We start from the raw sequence: 12,544 nt of genomic DNA, 5'->3' as shown, positions 1-12,544 counted from the left end.
CCTATATCAGTAAGAGATATAAGATATTTTCACTCCTGGTGTTCCTGGTTACAAAATTATGAGGGGAATAGACAGAGTAAATGCCAGTAGGCTCTTTCCACCTAGATTAGGAGAGATAAGTACGAGAGGACATGGCTTTAGGGTGAAAGGGAAAAGATTTAGGGGGAACATTAGGGGGAACTTCTTCACTCAGAGAGTGGTGGGAGTATGGAACAGGCTGCCATCTGACGTGGTAAATGCGGGCCTCACTCTTAAGTTTTAAGAATAAATTGGATAGATACATAGACAGGAGAGGTCTGGAGGGTTATGGACTGGGTGCAGGTCAATGGGACTAGTGGAATAAAGTTTCTGCACAGACTAGAGGGGCCGAATGGCCTGTTTTCTGTGCTGTAGTGTTCTGTGGTTCTTACTGATACAGTTGTTTTATCAGTTTAACCCATTTGTGTTGATTGTGTTGGGTGCGCTGTACCAACCATACCAGCTTAATGATAAACATCAACTTTATCATTCTCATGAATTAGCACAGTCTTTGTGTCTGTCAATGACGACACATCCTTCAGACAACTTTGGTGTGGATTTCCCACAGGAGGTAGGGGAACACTACAATCTAATTTGTCAAAGGTTTGCAGTTTTAGGATATTCCGGGACCATTTTTTAAACACCACTCAGCAGGTACATTATTGCAGCATTTCCAGTATTTGCATCTACTTCACTCGTGGCACAGTTTGTCAGGATACAGACCAGTGCAAATGTGAAGCACTGCAACCTGTAAACCCTGTAAATCTGTGCTCTTGTTTGCAACAATTTCAAGAGTTTGGAATCCACTGCAATTAATGAAGCACCACTTCTGTGATTTGTGGGGAAGTGTACGTTAAAACAGTACACTGGGGTGGAGATGCACCAGATCTGCAAATTCAAACAAACCACCTCCTCACTTCTTCCCCTCACATAGGCATAGGTTGCAAGAGTCGACAGAATTACATAAAAGCATGCATTCAGCTGTGCTGTGAATGAATATGTAATGCCGTTCATGTTTGGCTAACTTGGCCCAAAAATCATTGAAGACACAAAAGGCTGCAGATGCTGGAATCTGGAGCAAAAAAAAGCTGCTGGAGGAACTCAGCCGGTTGAGCACCGTCTGTGATTAGTGGTTGTAATTAATTTAACATGATTAAAGTTAGGGAGTAGATTACAAGTACAATCTAGTCTGGAGTCAGTGGATGATGATGATTTCACAACACATCGTACAGTCAAAGAAACTTAATTTGATCTTAAGCCGCCACATTATTTTCCCCTATCAGAGATACTTTTGGTCTACCCATCACCTCCTCTGCTCTACACTAACTGGTTTCACTCTTTTTCTGGGTTCTGCACCTGAAACATTAACTATTTCTTTTACTTCAGATGCTGCCTAACCTGTAGAGCATTTTTTGTTTTTTTTATTTTGGGTTTTCAGAATCTGCAGGAATTTTTTTTTAACTATGGCTCCTTTGAGTGAGATTTCTTTTCAGAGGGTTTGCCTCTCCGTTGAGTTGGAAGTCCGTCACTGCTGGTCTCAAGACTATTTCGCTGATCTGTGGTATCCCAATAAAAAGAAAGCTTTTATTTAGATAGACAGACAGACAGACAGACAGACAGACAGACAGACAGACAGATAGATAGATAGATAGATAGATAGATAGATAGATAGATAGATAGATAGATAGATAGATAGATAGATAAGGTAAGATATCTTTATTAGTCACGTGTACATCGAAACACACAGTGAAATGCATCTTTTGCGTAGAGTGTTCTGGGGGCAGCCCGCAAGTGTCGCCACACTTCCGGTGCCAACATAACATGCCCACAACTTCCTAACCTGTACATCTTTGGAATGTGGGAGGAAACCGGAGCACCCGGAGGAAACCCACGCAGACACGGGGGAGAACATACAAACTCCTTACAGAGAGTAGCCGGAATTGAACCCGGGTCACTGGCGCTGTAATAGTGTTGCGCTAACTGCTACACTACCATGCTTCACCCATCTCCTTTCAGAATGTTGCAAAGCTCTTTATCACCACTGAAGTACTTTTAGGAAGAAGGCACTGCTGTAATGGAGACAGATCTCCTCATCAGTCAACTCAGAATCCACAGAAGTGAAGTGGAAACAAGTCAAGCAGCATCCTGGTAAATCTCCTCTGCACCCTCTCTAAAGCTTCCACATCCTTCCTATAATGAGGCGAACGGAACTGAATACTCCAAGTGTGGTCTAACCAGAGTTCTATAGAGCTGTAACATTACCTCGTGGCTCTTGAACTCAGTACCCTGACTAATGAAGGCCAACACACCATACGCCTTCTTAACAACCCTATCAACCTATGTGGCAACCTTGAGGGATCTATGGACGTGGACCCCAAGATCCCTCTGTTCCTCCACACTGCTAAAAGTCCTGCCATTAACCTTGTATTCTGCCTTCAGATTCGATCTTCCAAAGTGTATCACTTCACACTTTTCCAGGCACTGTTTTCTGTGCTTAAATTTGACCCACATTCCTCCGAACCTTTCCTATCCAGGTCACTGTCCAAGTGTATTTTAATTGTTGTTAAGGTACCTGCCTCAACCACTTCCTCTGGCAGCTCGTTCCATGTACTGACCACCCTCTGGGTGAAAAAATTGCCCCTCAGGTTCCTAATGAAATCTCTCCCCTCTCAACCTAAACCTATGCCCTCTAGTTCTTGATTCCCAAACCCTGGGAAAAGACTGTGTGCATTCACCCTATCTCTGCCCTCACAATTTTATACACCTCTTGTTTCTCAAGTTCCAGAACCAACGATTCAGAGCTGAGGATAGGATCACCAGGGTGCAACAGACAAGGGCGGCATGGTGCCACAGCAAGTAGTGCTGCTGCTCCATAACTGGAGGGACTTGGAATCAATTCTGCTCTTGAGTGCTTTCTGTGTGAGTTTACAGGTTCTTACCTTGGCTGCTTGGGTTTCCTCCAGCCTCTGCAGATACACCCGCCAGCACAAAGAACGTGTCAGTAAGTGAATTGTCTGCTGTAAATGATCCTTTATTGTTTGGTAAAAGAAGTGAGTTGATGGCCATGTTAGAGGGAATAAAGTCATACGGTTTTCTGGAAAATAAGGAGGAGGGAGTCAGATGAGATTGGACTGTGGTAACTAGCATAAACGCAATGGGTAGAATGGCTTCCTTGTCATAGACTCATAGAATCATACAACACAGAAACAGACCCTGTGGCCCCATCAAGCATCTACTTACACTAATCCCATTCCCTGTAACTGTACCTCTTTATTCCACATTCTGTTATTGTTTACCTTGTACTGCCTCAATGCACTGTTGTGATGAATTTATATGTACGAACAGTATGCAAGACAAGTTTTTCACTGTACCTCAGTACAAGTGACAATCATAAACCAGTTTACCATTCCCACCAACTCCCCCCCAGCCAGATTCTACCACTCACCTACACTCAAGGGGCAATTTACAGCACCCAAATAACCTGACAATATGCACGGCTTTGGGATGTAGGAGGAAACCACAGAGGTCCTTCTGTGTCAAAAGAAGTTACATAGTGAACAAAACAGGGACCTATCAAGCCTTCAGTAAATTGGTAAATTGGTTTATTATTGTCACATGTACTGAAGTACAGTGAAAAACTTTGTTTTGCATGCCATCCATACAGATCATTTCATCACATCAGTGCATTGAGGCAGTGCAAGGGAAAACAATAACAGAACGCAGAATAACATGTTACAGTTACAGAGAAAGTGCAGTGCAGGTAGACAATAAGGTGCGAGGTAAATTGTGAGATCAAGAGTCAATCTTATCGTGATAGAGGGCCGTTGAATAGTCTTATAACAGCGGGATAGAAGCTGTTTTGGTCTTGGTGGTACGTGCTTTCAGGCTTTTGTATCTTCTGCCCGATGGGAGGGGGGAGAAGAGAGTGTCCCGGGTGGGTGGGCTCTTTGATTATGGTCTTGATACTCCTACACATCAGTAAGAACTCAGCCCCTTTTAGGGACAGCAGGTCATTAGGTCCTGAGGACTTTGCCTCTTCCCGTATCCATAACTCAATGAATTTCAAACAGAGACATTTTTTGATGCCTTACGCAATGCTGGAAAGATGAGTGAATCAATATCAGTGTCCTCCCCCTGGCCAACATCCCAGTATTGAGGCCCCATTTGCATTTGGCTGGATCTGTTGTTGTACAAGCCACATTATTTGCATGCCCAACACCTGAACCTCAAAACTGGCTCTGTATTCTGAGCATTCCCACTGAAATCCTGGGACTCTCTGGCCCATGAAAAATCACACAAAAAAATAACTGCAAATGCTGGAAATCTGAATTAAAAACGGAAAATACTGGAAACATGTCAGGCGCCACCTATGAAGAGAGAAACAGAGTTAACGTTTCGGGTCTGAGACCATTCATCTGCTCAGGGTGGTGAAGAAGCATTCAGGGTGGTACAGACAAGCTCGAGACCATGTGTCGGGACCCTACAGGCACCCTGCATAAGGAATGCAAGGAGTGCACGACCTTACAAACCAGCCATACACACTGTTCATCGGACACCTTCTGCCCTATTGAGGGCACCACACAGCAAGCAGAAGGTACATGATTGGGCATTCACACTAAGTATGGCACTCGTTCAACACAACAAATGACGGTGAAACCCAATTTCCGAGCACACGGTTGGCAACTGTTTTAATCTAGGAGGTGTCAGTTGCTATCATGAGTCAGTGGGCCAAAAATTCCTGCAGTCGACTCCACACAAAATGGTCCTGTGCAGGTGAAAGCTGGAGCAGAGAAACTTCATGCCCATTACTAAGTGCCTTTGCACCCATCTGGAAATTCCTCTCCTCATTTCCCAGCAGAAATTTTGTTCTCCCTCACATTTCTGTTTTCCTACATCAAACTTCCCCAGATAACGTCAACAGTTGCACAACATTTATCTTGATATCAGAAACCATTTCACCCACTGCACTTATGGCCGTTCACTGAGCAATCCCTGTAGTCTCATCCTCTTAGTTATTTGCCTGTAACATTCTCTCTCATCAATTCCACCCTAATTTTTCTGCCAGCCATCTACACTAGGGGCAATTTGCAATCGCCAAATAATCTACTAAATAATCGTTGGGATGTGGGAGTGGTCAGGGAGAACATGCAAAACCCACGCAGACAGCACTGGAGTGATGATCAAACTTGGGTCGCTGGAGCTGTGAGAAAGCACTATTGATGCTGTGCTGCTGTGTTGTGCAGCGTCTGTGAGGTGAAAGAAAATGTCGATATTTCAGGTCAAATTCCTGCATCAGAACTCCATGACCAAGCAAGGCTTTGTCTCTGAACTCCTACACACCAGTCAGAACCCTGCCCCTTTATTCCTGATGCAGGGTTGCGACCCGAAACATCGACAGTTCCTATCCCCCCACAGATGCTGATCGACCTGCTGACTTCCTCCAGCAGATTGTTTGTTGCTCCAGATTCCAGCATCTGCAGACTCTTGTGTCTCCTTCTGTGTCACTATTCTGCCCAACAGTGAGACTTTCAACCACATTGACCTGAAAAAAGTGCTTGATACTTATTCACAACATCCTTTCCTCTTCCTGTTTCTTCTGAACCTGGGCTATTTACAGGTCAACATTCAAACTGCACTTCCTGTTCTCAGTGAGATCTGTTATCTCGTACACTATCACATATTACCTCATGTGCATGTCTAGACTGTTTGGCCGTGGAGGTTAGGGTGATGGTCACTCTCAGCCTCTTAGCCTCGGGACCATTCCAGGCTCTTGCAGCTTTAAGATAAGATAAGATTTTTTCATTAGTCACATGTGCATCGAAACACACAGGGAAATGCATCTTTTGTGTTGAGTGTTCTGGGGGCAGCCCGCAAGTGTCGCCACGCTTCCAGTACCAACATAGCATGCCCACAACTTCCTAACCCGTACGTCTTTGGAATGCGGAGGAAACCGGAGCACCCGGAGGAGACACAGGGAGAACGTACAAACTCCTTACTGACAGTGGCCGGAATTGAACCCGGGTCGCTGGCGCTGTAATAGCGTCACGCTAACCGCTACACAACCGTGCCTATGAAGGTTACCCAAACTCCATACTCAAGGTGAGGCTTCATCTGCTGGGCATGTGTCATAGCTCTGCTATTTGCAACACATTACACCTGACTGGTAATTGGTTTATTATTGTTACATGCACTGAGGTACAATGAAAAATTTTGATTTGCATGCCATCTGTACAGATCATTTCACTACATCAGTACATTGAGGTAGTACAAGGGAAAAGCACAATGCAGAATATAGTGTTACAGTTACAGAGAAAGTGCAGTGCAGACAGACAATAAGATGCAAGGCCATGACGAGGTAGATTGTGAGGTCAAGAGTCCACCTTATTGTACAAGAGGTGTTATAATAGTGGGATATAATAGTGGGATAGAAGCTGTCCTTGAGCCTGGTAGTACGTGCTTTCAGGCATTTGTATCTTCTACCCGATGCGAGGGGGGAGAAGATAGAATGTCAGGGGTGGGTGGGGTCTTTGACTATGCTGGCTGCTTTACCAAGGCAGCGAGGAGTGTAAGCAGAGTCCATGGAGGGGAGGCTGGTTTCCGTGATGTGCTGAGCTGTGTCCACAACTCTCTGCAGTTTCTTGGAATCTTGGGCAGGGCAGTTGCCGTACCAAGCTGTGATGCATCCAGGTAGGATGCTTCCTATGGCACATCTATAAAACTTGTGAGGGTCAATGGAGACATGCTGAATTTCCTTAGCCTTCTGAGGAAGCAGAGGCACTGGTGAGCTTTCTTGGCCGTGTCGTCAATGTAGTTGGACCAGGACAGGCTATTGGTGATGCTCACTCCTAGTAAGTTATCTGTATTGTTCAGTAAATAGTCTGTATTATCACCCTAGAATTGCCCCATTAGCCCAGGTGACTGGAGGAACTATGCAAACCATCCCCACTGTAACTCTGGTCTCACCCTCTCACAGATACTCCTTTCCTTCCCTCCTGTCTTCTCTGCAAATTAATACTAACGCGTTTATCTCTTTCCCAGTTCTGACAAAGCGTCTTTGACCTGAAATGTTAACTCTGTTTCTCTTTCCGCAGATGCTGCCTGACCTGCTGATTGTTTCCAGCATTTTCTGTTTTTATTTCAGACTTGCAGTATCTGCAGCTTTTATTTTGTTTCTGAGAGACTCCACTTGTTTTCCTCTCATGGGAGCAGGCAGAGTACGTGCAGTCATTTGCTGCCATTACAGTGGGGAATCATACTCAGCACATATCCGTACACCAACCACCCTGGCAGCTCCTGTCAGGAGAGACTGGATGTGACCTTTGTGGGTCTCTACACCTCTTGTCCATATTCTCCACTCCTCCCCACAACATACACACTCACACACACACACACACTCACACACACGCGCACACACACACTCACACACACACACACACTCACACACACACACACACTCACACACACACACTCACACACACACACACACACACATGCGCACACACACACTCACACACACACACACACACACACACTCACACACACTCACACACACACACACACACACACACTCACACACACACACACTCACACACACACTCACACACACACACACACTCACACACACACACTCACACACACACACACACACACATGCGCACACACACTCACGCACACACACACACACACACACTCACACACACACACTCACACACACACACACACACACACACTCACACACACACACACTCACACACTCACACACACACACTCACACTCACACACACACACACACACACACACACATGCGCACACACGCTCACGCACCACACATGCACACACACATGCACACACGCATTCACAAACACACACACCACACACACACGCACACGCATGCACACGCATACACACATACACACGCACGCGCGCGCGCACACACACACACACACACACAAAGAGCACGTCTCCTGTGGTCGCTGTTCTTCATCAGTCTGTACATGTTGAAAAATTGGCAATGAGAAGCCGCAGACCTAGTTAGAACATAGAACAGCACAGCTCAGGAACAGGCCCTTCAGCCCACAGTGTCTGTGCTGACCATGCTGCCAATTTAAACTATACATCTGCTTGCATATGGTCTAAATCCCTGCCTGCTCTGTCCGTCTAAATGCCTCTTGAATGTTACTGTTGTCTTTGCTTCCACCACCTCCCCTGGCAATGACTTCCAGGCAGCTGTTAAAAACTTGCCTCAGAAATCTCCTTTAAGCTTTCCCCCAGTCACCTTAAAGCTATGCCCTTTAGCATCTGACATTTCCATCCTGGGAAGAAGACTCAGTCTACCCTATCTATGCCTCTCATAATTTTATTTATCTCTCTCAGGTCACCCCTCAGCCTCCGACACTCCAGAGAAAACACTCCAAGTTTATCCAACCTCTCCTTATAGCTAATACTCTCTAATCAACGTAACATCTTGGAGAACCTCTTCAGCACCATCTCCAAATGATGTTATAAGACTATTGAATGGACCTTGAATGATAAGATGGACTCTTGACCTCACAATCTACTTTGTTATGACCATGCACCTTATTGTCTGCCTGCACTGCACTTTCTCTGTAGCTGTAACACACTGTTCTGCATTCTGTGATTGTTTTACCCTGTACTGCCTCAATGTACTGATGTGATGGAATGATCTGTATGAATGGCATACAAAACAAAGCTTTCCACAGTATCTTGGTACATATCAGGAGAGACTGGACAAATTTGGGATCTTTTCTCTGGAGTGGCAGAGGCTGAGGGGTGATCTGTTGGAAGTGTATAAAATTATGAGGGGCATAGATAGGGTGGACAAGCAATATCCTTTTCCCATTCTTGAGTGATCCAATACCAGAGGGCATGCATTTAAGGTGGGAGGGGGTAGGTTCAGAACAGATGTGAGAGGTACGTTTTTTACTGAGAGAGTGGTGGATGCCTGGAATGTGTTGCCTGATAGGGTGGTGGAGGCAAACTCATTGGGAAATTTTAAGAGGTGCTTGGATGGGCACATGAATGAGAGGAAAATAGAGGGATATGGGCATTCTGTAGGTAGGAGGGAATAGCTATAATGGCACAACATTGTGGGCCGAAGGGCCTGTTCTGTGTTGTACTGTTCTATGTCCTATATGACAATAATAAACCAATTTACAAAAAAAAAATCTGCACATCCTTTCTGTAATGGGGCGACCAGAACGGCACACGATACTCCAAATGTGGTCTGACCAAAGTTTTACACAACTGCAACATGACTTCCTGATTTTTATATTCAACACCCTGACCAAAGGAGGCAAGTATGCCATACGCCTTCTTTACTACCATATCTACTTATTTTGCCACTTTCAGGGAGCTATGGACTTGCACTCCAAGACCCTCAATGTTCCTAAGGGACTTGCCATTTACTGTCGACCTTCCTCTTAAATTTGACCTCCCAATTGCCACCAAGTAAAGTTTGACATTGTAATGATGCATGGAGCTTCCTAGTTTATTAAAATGTGAACTCATCTATGCCATCTTGAAATTACAACCAGTTACCTTGCTTTTCTGTATCAGACTTGTAAATACAGTCTCATCATAAGTTATCATCTAATCTAAAAATGTTACAGCACCTAATGTTCCTAGCTCAGCAGTTACCACATTAATGAGTCACAAGCCAACAGAGGACATTACCAGATGACCACACAATTAATCTAATGTGCAAATCTTAAGAAATCACTCACTGAAAATCAAGTTGATTTTTATGGGATTCCTTCCTACTGCTGAGTTATTCAATTAAATGATATTGAACAAAATAATGTGTTGTCATGGCAGTTTGCTATAGACCTCTAAATCAACCAAATAAGAGTCTGATAACATCAATTTTATTCACCACAAGAAAATAATCTTCACATGCATCTCTTTTATCAGAAGTTTCTTTTTATAGCTAATAATTGGGGAAATCTAAAAGGTTGATTGTAACAGAGATGAGATTGCGTCGATTTTAAGCAGGTTGTATGATCAGCCCACACTGGGAGTTGTTCACAAACAGAAGATGATCCATCATGGACAAAGATAGAATTCCAAAATAATTCTAGAGCTCAGCTTTAAACTGTGCATGAAATGCCAAATTTATCAGCATAACAACAGTCAGTGTAATTTTAAAAAGTTCTTATTAGTTATCTTTTGGGAAGTTTCCAAGTATTATGTCAAGTTGTTATATGAATGCAGAACTGTTTCTCTTGTATGTAAAAGTTTGCATGTAGCACAACTATCAGTCAGTGGAATCCATCACACTGAAGCTCAGTGTAAACTTGACATCCATTTTTGATTTGGTCCTTCATAGGTTTTATCATCATTTCAGAGATTGATTCTACCATTGCTACCTATGCCTCCTCTGGAGCCCCGCTTCGTTTGCTTGCCCCACTACCACTTATTTTTTGAAGCATTGAAACATCAAGCCTGTTCTGGCATTCAATAGGATCCTGTCTGATCATCCAAATCCAGTACCTATTCCGGTTAGAACCATAGAACCATAGAACAATACAACACAATACAGGCCCTTCGGCCCACCATGTTGTGCCACCCTTCAAACCACACCTAAGGCTATCTAACCCCTTCCTCCCACATATCCCTCTATCTTAAATTCCTCCATATGCTTATCTAACAATCTCTTGTACGTGCCCAACGTATCAGCCTCCACCACCACCCCCGGCAGCGTATTCCATGCACCAACCACTCTCTGGGTGAAAAACCTCCTTCTGACGTCTCCCTTGAACTTCCCACCCATTACCTTAAAGCCATGCCTTCTTGTATTGAGCATTGGTGCCCTGGGAAAGGGGCGCTGGCTGTCCACTCTATCTATTCCTCTTAATGTTTTGTACACCTCTATCATGTCTCCCCTCATCCTCCTCCTCTCCGATGAGTAAAGCCCTAGCTCCCTTAGTCTCTCCTCATAATCCATACTCTCTAATCCAGGCAGCATCCTGGTAAATCTCCTCTGCACCCTGTCCAACGCCTCCACATCCTTCCTATAATGAGGTGACCAGAACTGGACACGGTACTCTAAGTGAGGTCTAACCAGAGTTTTGTAAAGCTGCATCATTACTTCACGGCTCTTAAACTCGATCCCACGATTTATGAAAGCTAACATCCCATAAGCTTTCTTAACTACCCTATCCACCTGTGTGGCAACTTTCAGTGATCTGTGGATATGAACCCCCAGATCCCTTGTTCCCATATAAGCTCTTCTGCACCCTCTCCGGTCTCCACATCCTTCCTGCAACGCGGCAACTAGAACTGCACCCAATCCTCCAAAATGTTGGTACAACATCGTGGGCCAAAGAGCCTGTACTGTACTGTAATGTTCTGTGTTCTATGTTCTATGTCTAAATGTGGCCTAACCAAAGATTTATACACTTGCAACATGACTTCCCGACTTTTTATACTCAACACCCCAACCACGTATGTTATACTCCTTCGTTACTATTCTATCTACATGTGTTGCCACTTTCAGAGAGCTTTGGACTTGCCTCCTAAGATCCTTCTGTACATCAACGCTCTTCAGGGTCCTGCCATTTACTGTATTGTTTCCTCTTACATTTGATGTCTGAAAGTGCAACCCCTCACACTTGTCCAGATTAAACTTCATCTGCCATTTCTCTGCCCACATTTCCAACTGTCCAACTGTCAAATTCAAAGTCAAGTTTCCTGTCATATGCACGTCCACGTATGCACACATGCAATGAAAAGCTTACTTGCAGCAGCATCACAGGCACACAGCATTATATAAGCAGCATTCACAAGAAAAACATAAATTAAACACAATTTTTACAAGAAAGAACACAATTAGAACAAAAAAACGAAGTCCATTTCAGTGCAAGGTGGTCAAAGTGGTCACTGTGTTGCTAAACTCCAGTGATTAGGGTTGTGCCGGTTGGTTCAAGAACTGAATGGTTCTATATCCTGCTGAATCCTATGACAACCTTCCTCATTATCCTTATATTTAACTATCTTCGATGATAGAGAATTCCATGGGTTTGCTACTCTTTCAGTGAAGAAATTTCTCCTTAACTGAGTCTTCAGGCTGTCACCTCTGGTTCTGGACTTGTCCACCATTAGGAACACCCAATGAGGCCTCCTCTCATTATAGAACAGGCAAAGGAACAGGCCCTTCAACCCACAATGTCATCCTTCTAAATTCTAGCAGAAACAGACTACAAACCTACTGGATAGATAAGACGGAGACACAAGAGAGACTGCAGATTCTGGATCTGGAACAAAAGACAAACTACTAGAGGAACTCAGACGGTCAACCAGCATTTGTGGGAGGAGAGGAACCTTTTGGGTCGAGAGCCTGCATCAGTCCTCAACCAGATCCCAGTGTCTGCAGTCTCTGTGTCTCCACGTTTATCCAACGTCTACACAGGCTCACTTTCCAGATGTGGTCTCTTATGACCAAGGACACTGGCTATGTTTCTGTCCTCCCTTGACTCAGTGTTTCTCAAAGCTGACCACCTGCTGGCTC

This window comes from Pristis pectinata, chromosome 19, assembly GCF_009764475.1.
Source record: "Pristis pectinata isolate sPriPec2 chromosome 19, sPriPec2.1.pri, whole genome shotgun sequence".
In the NCBI taxonomy this organism is placed as follows: Eukaryota; Metazoa; Chordata; class Chondrichthyes; order Rhinopristiformes; family Pristidae; genus Pristis; species Pristis pectinata.
The sequence above is the reverse complement of the archived record's forward strand: the minus strand, read 5'-3'. Positions refer to the sequence as shown.